We start from the raw sequence: 10020 nt of genomic DNA, 5'->3' as shown, positions 1-10020 counted from the left end.
TCTTCCCTAACGAGTCTCCTTCTTCCACCTCCTCCTTAATCAATGGTATACTTTCTGTCGACCCCATCTTCTGTATTTAAGGTATGTATAATTTCAGATCATAGGTTTTCTATTAGTTGATTTTTATTCTCACTCTATGCCGGAGACGATCGATTTATCTTTTTTTTATTGGCTTTGAAAGAAAGGCGATTGTTGTTCCCGTTTATTTGATTTTTGGGTCTTTTCAATAAAAGATATATGTGTAGATTTCAATTTGGATTCCAGTTCATGAGGTCTGCTTCGATTTTGCTCGTAGTCTGTGCATATACCATTGTCCCTCTCCCCCAATAATAAAAGTGATTTTTTTATCTTATATTTGTCACTTCTTGATCATTCCCTATTTACATCTTTTCGGTTAGCTGGCATCGCGTCCAACTGGAGCACCGTTACACATCGCTTATTTCTTCGGACAGTTCTGTGGCTTCCCATGGGAACGAAGAGGATGATACGAGGGAGGCAACAATTTCATCCCCTACATGTTTGAACCGTAAATTGAATGGATTCTACATTGAAATTCGAATCTTCAACTTTGAATTTCAGTCATCTCACTTCTCTTCTACATCAATCCTGATTCTCTATTGAATTTTCTAGGGTTTTTAATTGAAGCTACATCTTCATCTTAATCTTCTTTGATAAAGTTGGGGCTTTTTTCTTAAGAACAACTAATTTGTTGCAGAAGGTAAACCTCTAATTTTTCCATTTCTCATTCCTTTGATTATTTATTTTTTGTATTTTGTGAATTATTATATGTAAGTTGAATTCAGTTTCTGAATATGTGCAGGAATTTAAGGTATTGTATTAGGATTTGGATCAAATAAAGTATAGTGTATCGTCATATTGAATTGTAAGAAAATTTATGATTATTGTTTCGATTATTGCTTCTGGATAGATTTGGTACTATATAGCTTCTATGGGTATCCACTTTTTATATGTTTAATTGTTGGAATTGGAAATAGGTGATCTTCCTGTTATTTTTTAAAAGTTTGTTATATTGGTAATAGTTTTAAAAAGTATAAGGATTTGGTTTACAAATTGATGACTTTGTTCAATGTTACCTATTGATGCCATTAGTATTATCAATTGAAAGGGTGAATGCACACAAGGAACAAATTATCAATTAGATTTCTCTAAATAAACTATATTTTGTTTTGGTATTATATGTTATTTTTTTTTAAAATGCATATGGATTAATGTAAGATTTATGACTATGTGTTGTTTAATGTATTTTCCAGCTGTTTTATGTATATTTTTATTCTTTGAACATATAAACATCAAATTCTTGATTTATTTATATATGTATGTATGTGTGTGTAGGAAAATAGGAAAAAACATTAAAATTATAGAAACGGTTGGTCTGACAGTCGAACCGGCTGAACCGGTCATTATATCGGTTCAACTTAAAAAACCAATTTTTAAAACATTTGTCATTGTTGCATTATGTGGGTACCGAGTGGATCCAATTGCTGAAAAAAAAACTATTCACTGTTGCCGTTTTGCAAACACTAACTTTATAAGCAAAAAGAAATTTTTCCAAAAAGCCATGAATTCCTGACTTTTCTAAAAATCCAATAAGCACTTTAAAAGCAATCTCAAACACGCCCTGAGTACCATGTATCTATAAATTATTTTTCCTTTAGAAACTAATTTCCAGAAATACAATCGACACTCGACGCTTGGCGCGGGTAAACGACTAGTGTGTGTGTATATATATATATGTGTGTGTGTGTGTATGGGAAAGTTTCATATATGCCCTACTTAAACATCAAAATATCATATTACCCTACTTAATTTCTAAATATCATATTTACCCTTCATAAAATTTCTAAATATCATATTTACCCTTCATGAAATTTCAAAATGTGATATGTCATTTTTAAACATCAAAATATCATATATGTCTTTCTTAAATATCAAAATATCGTATATGTACTTTTTAAACATCAAAATATCAATGGTTATATTTAAAATGCCTCCATCTACAACATGATAATAATCAACAACAGCAAAAACTAAACAATCAAAATATACATTACGTAGAGGGGCTGAAAATGAATCTTTTTGTTTGCCAAGATGGGCGACATTCCAACAATTTAGAAGTTCACATTCCATTATCTTAGATGTAAGGATAATATGGTTAAAACTTTTAATTATTATAATAATTTTAAGGTATAAAAAATGATTATAAAATATTAAAAACATTATAAAAAAATGATTTGGACAAATATGATATTTTGAAGGTTTATGAAGGGTAAATATGATATTTAGAAATTAAGTTGGGCAAATCGATGTGTCAGTTAACCACACACGCTCCATCGATCTATGACAAACATTAAGCTACCATTTGCCACCTTTACTTGTCCATGTTGGTGTGCCGGTTAACCACACCCGCACCACTAACGACTTGGTAAGGTGCAAAGTGTAATTTTATGGGTTAACATCAATTTCATATTTTTCTAAAGTAACTAAGATTGGAAATTTATAAAACATTTATTACTTTATATTTATCATTATACTTTTAATGAAAATTATAATTTTTGTCATACCCGTTCAGCTAACGACCATCCACCAGTCAAGGAAGCGGTGGGTAAGAGTGGACACTCATTAAACCACCATTTTATAGGTAGCAACCTTATACCCCCCCTTATAGACCGGGTTCGTGAATGAGGCCTACTAACGGTAAGACTGACTTGTTCTTATATATATATATATATATATATATATATATATATATATATATATATTAAACTTATAATATTATAATAGTATAAAAGTTGAATTTTAAACTTTTAAAACTCTAGGGTTTGGAATTAAAGTTTTAATGTGTGACTTTACAAATTTCAAAACTTGAGGGCAAGTTTTGAAACTCTTTAAAACTTTTCAACTTCATAACATATGAGTTTAATGGTCTTTTAAAATAAGACTCTTCATTTTTCTATAACCTATGATTTTTAATGATTCATTTAAATTAAAAATTTTTGGAATTTCATAACTTAAGGACATGTTATGGAGTCCATTAAAATCATCAAGAACAACAATTCAAATAACAGGAATGTTCAAGTTATAGATTAAACTCATATGACCAAGAAAATTCAAATCAAACAAATTCCATGTAATTTAGACTAATCATATAAACTAAAACAAAGCATGAAATTTTGATAATCACCTTTCAAATGGATTAACATGATCGTTACCATATCTTAAAAAACATATTTTTATGATTCAAAACAGTTTGGGACAATGATCACATCCATTTGGGGCCAAAAAATCGTTTTTCTGCACTCTGCCCAGCCAACTCGGCGAGTCCATGAACTGGACTCGTCGAGTAGCTCAATTTGTACATGGACTCGTCAAGTCCATCAGTGAACATGGCGAGTTCATTAGTCGGAGAACAAAAAACTCGATTTTTTCAACTTCAAACAACAAGTTGCTTCAAGTATAATTGAAAGCAAGCCTAGGCTTTGATACCACTTAAGGGTTTTGAGCATTCTAACACTCCTAAGGTGTTCATGCAACCCTAAATACCTTGGATCTATGTTTTCACTATTATACATGCAAACTTGAAGTTTCCAAGGTATTGCCCTAACTATCATACAAAACTTTGATACATAGTAAATAAAACAAGTTAGAAACATACCTTTTGTTGTGGCTTGTTGCTTGGAGCTTTAAGAGCTTAGCACCAATAATGTGAATTCCTCAAGTGAAATCATAGATTACCACCAACACTTTGGAAACTTGGAAGAGAAGTATATTGCTCACAAAATCGGCCTTCCTTATCAATACTTTAGGGGTGCCATTTTCTTGAACCAAAGAGCTTCTTATATAGTGTGCACATTAGGGTTACACCATGTAACTCATGACTTTCCACATTCCTCATGATCCATGGGTCTTAACCTCTATGGAGCATCCATGGGTCACCACATGGGTTAAGCCCAACATAAGGAATCATGGATCACTAGCCCACATTATAAGAATGAATGATTTACACAATCAATCCCTATATATTTAATTAGTCTCTTTTGACCACATAATTAATTCCAAATTAATTATTGATCAATACCAATTAATATGATTTCATATTAATATATTTTAACTAATAATTTATTAATAAATCATACATATCTCTTCTCAAAGTCCAAATTGTTACGGTGAAGTGCAACCCAAATGGACCATGCTCGATTGGGTCAAGTACATACCAAATATAGTTATGGACTTAGACACCTTATCCAACAGTTGTGACTTCCTTGCTATGCATATAGGTCTTGTGCTTTTAGTATTACGGGCCCATACTACCTTCCACACCTACCCGTGTTTGTCCCAAGGATCATCAAAACTCCCTAACAATACTCATAAGCATAAACGAATGCGCAGTCCTCACTCCTATAGGAAAACTAAACATCTCACTACTGGTCAGCTGACCCCTCACGACTCATCCTTGAAACTTCCACCAACCCTGCAGCACTCATGTATGCTAGCCATACATAACACTAGACCTTATAGACATTCGAACATCTGATCCTACCCTAAGCCCTTTATCAAACAAGAACATGAAATAAGGCCAAACCAAACATTCTCAGGCTATAAGATTTTAGTTATATATAATCGTGATGCATACACTAAGCAACTACAGTAATGATGTCAATTTCATAAAAGAAAGGCCCTAGGCTATTAGGTATCATATAATCAGACAATTCTATCATGCAATTCTTGAAGATCCCTAACATATCACTAGCATGTTGTTATAACAAATCATAATATCAAATAATAACATGGTATTTTAGGGTCTACTTACTGGCTCCGACTGATTGTACACATCGCATCATCCTTTACTATTTTGAAAACCATTTGAAAATCATTTTGAAAATCTTTTCCTTAGTTTGAGACTGGATTCACAAGAGTGTTCCTCCAATTCACTCAAACCAAGGCTCTGATATCATATCAACTTGTAACATACATAAAATTTCGAAAAATTTAAAACTTTTACATAAATCCAAAAACCATCATTCATTACATATTGTTTTCAAAATAGGTTTCACATCAGAGTTTTCCCCATAAATCATAACATGAAATACGAGGAGGTGCATGACCAAACGTTCGCCTTTCCACGATCATCTGAAGTACCTAAAACACAACCAAAAATTGTAAGCTCAAAGCTCAGTGAGTCTTCCCCAAAATATCACCACATAACATACAAACAACAACAAACATAAATGTGCCTTTAACCTGACTGGACCGCCTTACAGGGCCTTCATCCTATCTGGACCACTCCTGAGCCTTCGGCATAACTGGACCGCCTCATAGGGCTTACAGCATAGTCAGACCGCTCGTCGGGCCTTCGGCCTGACTGGACCGCCTCGCAGGCTTGCAGTCTATCCGGGCCGTCCTGGGTATGTTGGCCTTCAACACAAAGCAGGACCGCCTCAACCAAACCACACACACCCATGTCGACATATACATAGCTCATAAACACATAATCAATCAACATGCAAGCACAAATCATACCGATCAATAAGCATAGCATCATCCTATCTACCAGGATACCAATCTAACAAATCGTAACCGCATAATAACATCCTAAGATAACCAGGATAACAATCCAAAAGGGTCGGCATTGGTGCCTTCGACCCATAAGTATAGTGAGGAAAAACTCACCTCACAAATAGCTGAAGTGATAAGATCTAACTCCGAATCCCAGCTCCCGACCTAAATCCTACAACTAACATCATCCAACCATCAAAACATCAGATACCCAAAATGCCCTGAAAGTCAAACTTGGTAAACCATGGTCAAGGTCAAGGCCAACAATCCATGTTGACCTAACTCGTCGATTGCATCTACCAACTTGGCGAGTTCCTATAACACTTAGAGAAACGGGGAAAAACCCCAGCTAACTCGTCGAGTTATCAAGACAACTCATCGAGTTCCTACAATATCCAGAAAAGCGGGAAAACTCGAGCCAACTCGCCAAGTTGCCCCAACTTAACCCATTTAGTCTCTTTTTCGTCCCTTCCAACGCTCAAGAATGCAAATCTGAAACCCATGAGTTGGAAAACCACGTAAAGTTTCTAGCTTTATGTTATGCATAACACAAGGAGGCTACAACACTCAAAGAAGGACTAACAAGGGCCTAAATCATGAAGGGGGGCCTATAACATGATAAAGCTTGAAGCTTTAAGCCCAAAGAGGCCACAAGCATCCATATCTGAAGTGGCAACTTCAATAAATGGCCAAATCCAAGAATGACCCCCAATATGAGCAAAAAATAACAATAAACTTCCAAAGGGAAAGATCTAAGCAATAAAAGACCAAGGTATCAACTTTATACCTCAAAATGGTTGCAACAATAGAGAAGATACCAGATCTACAACCTTCCTCCCAATCAAACCTCTTCAAACTCCAAGCTTCTTCAAAAGATCACCAAAAACTCACTCTTCAAGCTCTCTCTCTTTCTCTCTCTCTCTCTCACACATACACACACACAAAGGGAGAGAATACACGAATTAGGGTTTCTCTGGACAGAGGGGCGGACAAAGAGGCCAACCAAAGGCCACACGATCTTTAAATAGGATGCAACACCCTAAAAATTAGGGTTTCATAAATAGCCGCCAGCTTGTCGAGTTTTCCTCAATAACTCGACGAGTTGGTTCAAAAACATGCGCGACCCAAGAGCTTCCAACACATCAAGTTGAGGCTATCAACTCGACGAGTTCAAAAGGGAAATTTATCTTTTAATCCATAAATCTCATACTTGGGAGTCGGGATGTTACATCGTTGTTGGGCACTTATTAGCCATGCAAGACCATAAAGTTGGAAACTTTATGGTTAAGGACATTAGTTTAGGGTTGGATATGGAATTTGAGCAAAAAAGCTTAAGGAATAAGCTCTTTGTGACATCCCCATTTTCACAGCCAGAAAATACCGATTTTGTTTATGCTTTATAAAAATCAGAGTATCTCTTTCAATAAAAACGTTGCGGAATTTGTTCCCAGAAAAAACATGATAATTTCATTATCAAAGCATTTCCGAAGAAATTTATTTTTATTCATTTTAAAACATTTGGGATGTCATCGTCAATACAGAAACATAAGCATAAACAGAACTTACATTCATTTACACTAGTGATCCGTATCTCCTTAATCTCTCAGTGTAATGTAACTTCACCTCGTCACCTGTGATACAAGTAAACTGAGTGGGTCAGGTTGGGAAACCTAGTGAGTACATAGGGTTTTCAACCCACAATAATAAAATTATTATGTTTAATCATCGAACAATTAACCCAATTACCCATCCCCATTATCTTCTTTATTCCTAAGTACCTTCCCTAAGGATTTATCATAAGGATCGTATCATACATCATATTTACCTCTCATCTCCTTACACCGCGTTTCATTATATGTTTGTTCCTAAGGACCCTCCCTTAGGATCATCGCTTACATCGCATAGACAATATTGATTCAGGGATTACTCCCTCAATACGTGCCCAACAAGGGTTAGAGCATCATCACATGAATACGTAGTTACAACATCACCTGAACTCGTAATTCATAGTAAGGGGTTAAAGTATCATCGCATGGATACGTAGTTACAACATCGCCCGAACTCGTAATTCATCACCTACAGGTTATGGGACTGTTGGTGTTTCCACTGGGTTGTCTAGAATAGTTTGTGGTCGCCATCTATACTATGGTAGATGACTACATCGCCACATTGTCGGTTAAGGTTATGGTATCTCCTTTCACCCTACATCACCTGTTCATCATCATCTATTTACCTAATTATCATCACATATCTCTAATCATTTTCTTTTATCACACACCAACTATTTCATATACGCATGTTTCATCCGCAACATATTTGTAGATATAAAATAAATATACCGTTTAAATCATTTAAAACATGTATAAAATCATTCATCCAGCATAAACAACAAGTATTCAAATAATATGCACACATAGCACGTAACTTATATAAAATACTTCATATCTATTTGTAAGATGAAAGTAACTATGCACTCACTTGAAAAGGTGGTGATTCCGAACTCAGACAACGCTTCGCTTCTTAAAAATAATTTCCTTCGACGAAATAGGGAGTTTTATAGAAAACCGAGCTTTGCTTGGAGCAGTGTTCCCGAGCCGAAAATCTCTTCTTCTCGGAGCCGTCGAGCACTCCGGGGCTTCAGCCTCGTGCTAGAGAGGTTCCCTAGGCTTTTCGAGAGGGGGGGGGGGGTTCGTGGCTAGAGAGAGGTTTAGAGAGAGAGTAAAGTGAAGAAATAATGGGAAAGGTGTGAAGAAAATGAGGGTGGGAGAGGTTCTATTTATAGGGTGAAAAGTGGTTGAACTTGGTGCCACATGTCACCATCTAGTGGCAAGACTTGGGGAGTAAGCAATGGCCAAGATTGTACCACATCACCCATTTTTGCACAACACACTTCCGACTTCTAAAATCCGTAACTTTCACATACGACCTCCGTTTTTTACGTTCTTTATATCCACGCGTAGGTAAAAATAAGATCTACAACTTTCATTTTGACTCCGTCGGCTAATTCTCGACCAATCTTAATTTTAACAGTACGAGGAGATTATACTGTTAAATGTACACATAAAATTCATAACTTCTACATACGGACTCTGTTTTCGTTTGTCTTTTTACCGTTGAGTTCCTATTAATGAGATCTTCAATTCTCATTTAGGTCGCGTAGGCCAAAACCGCTCGATCTAAAATTCGAGTTTCGGGTTGTGCACTTCTAAGCTAAATCTTAGAAAATTCATAACTTTCTCATACGAAGTCAGATTTGGGCGTTCTTTTTTGTATGTCCTCGGTTTAATGTATACTATAACTTTTGTTTAGATTTCTAATGCTAAAAAGTCCTCCATCATAAATTCACTATTTACTTCTCCCGGTGTCGTGTCGGTTTTGCCATAAAACTTCGACGGACCATAACTTCTTCGTTATAACTCGGATTTCAACGTTCTTTATATGTACGGAACCTTTGAGATGTATTCTACAACATGGTTAAGATTATTTATTCTAAATAATATTTTGTCAAAAAGTCGTTTCCGACCCCTATTATCTCTAAATTGACTAGCCTGGATCTACGGGTGTTACACTCTTAATGGAAGGATTGAGTGCATACAACGTACGATGGGCGTAACCAAGGTACGATGGGAGTACTAAGTCAACCAACCTTCATTTGGGTCAACACCCGTGTATGCTGGGCGTACAAGCTGAGTACGCTGGGTGTACTCAGTTGTGTTGTCCAAGTTCGACTTTTGACTTTTTTCGACTTTGATCAAGTTTGAACTGCAAAAGTATGGTAGTAAAAAGCAAATATAAATAAATACACACACCATGAAATCTATAACCTATTTGACCCCATAAAGAAAAGAACACAATGCGAAGAAATACCAAAAACTCTTCTAGCTAGATGACATATCACTTGCCTTCTTGACTTTATTTTGACTCTGAGATCAACTAACTCTTAAATAATGCAAAAGAACCAAAATAAAAATGGAAGGTATTATGAAAATGAGTTATAATTAGAAAAAAGAAGCTCATAGGATAAAAGAGGGAGGCAGAGCTAAGAGGCAGTCGTATAAAACACACATCCACACACACACACACACACACATATATATATATATATATGTGTGTGTGTGTGTGTGTATGTGTGTATAATTTGACATTTAGAGTAACCTAAACATTACCAATATGTTCTAAGCAGAGTTTAAATTGTACGAGAGAGAAGTCATGGAGCATATCAGAGCTTCAAGTCGTTAAAGAGAAAATGAAATAGAGCTTCTATGAAGACATATTGATTAAGTTGTGTATGGGAAAGAGTGGAGGTAGTGGTATGAGAATTAAAGAGCATAGATAAACATAATGGAGAACATTTCTAACGTGGATAAGCAGATAACATTGAATATTGAAACAATGTGAGTTGCTTAGGTGACATATATTTAGGGTGACCTGGTGTTCCAAACCAAT

The sequence above is a fragment of the Lactuca serriola genome, chromosome 7 (genome assembly GCF_051521515.1).
Source record: "Lactuca serriola cultivar US96UC23 chromosome 7, Lser_US96UC23_V15, whole genome shotgun sequence".
In the NCBI taxonomy this organism is placed as follows: domain Eukaryota; kingdom Viridiplantae; phylum Streptophyta; class Magnoliopsida; order Asterales; family Asteraceae; genus Lactuca; species Lactuca serriola.
The sequence above is the reverse complement of the archived record's forward strand: the minus strand, read 5'-3'. Positions refer to the sequence as shown.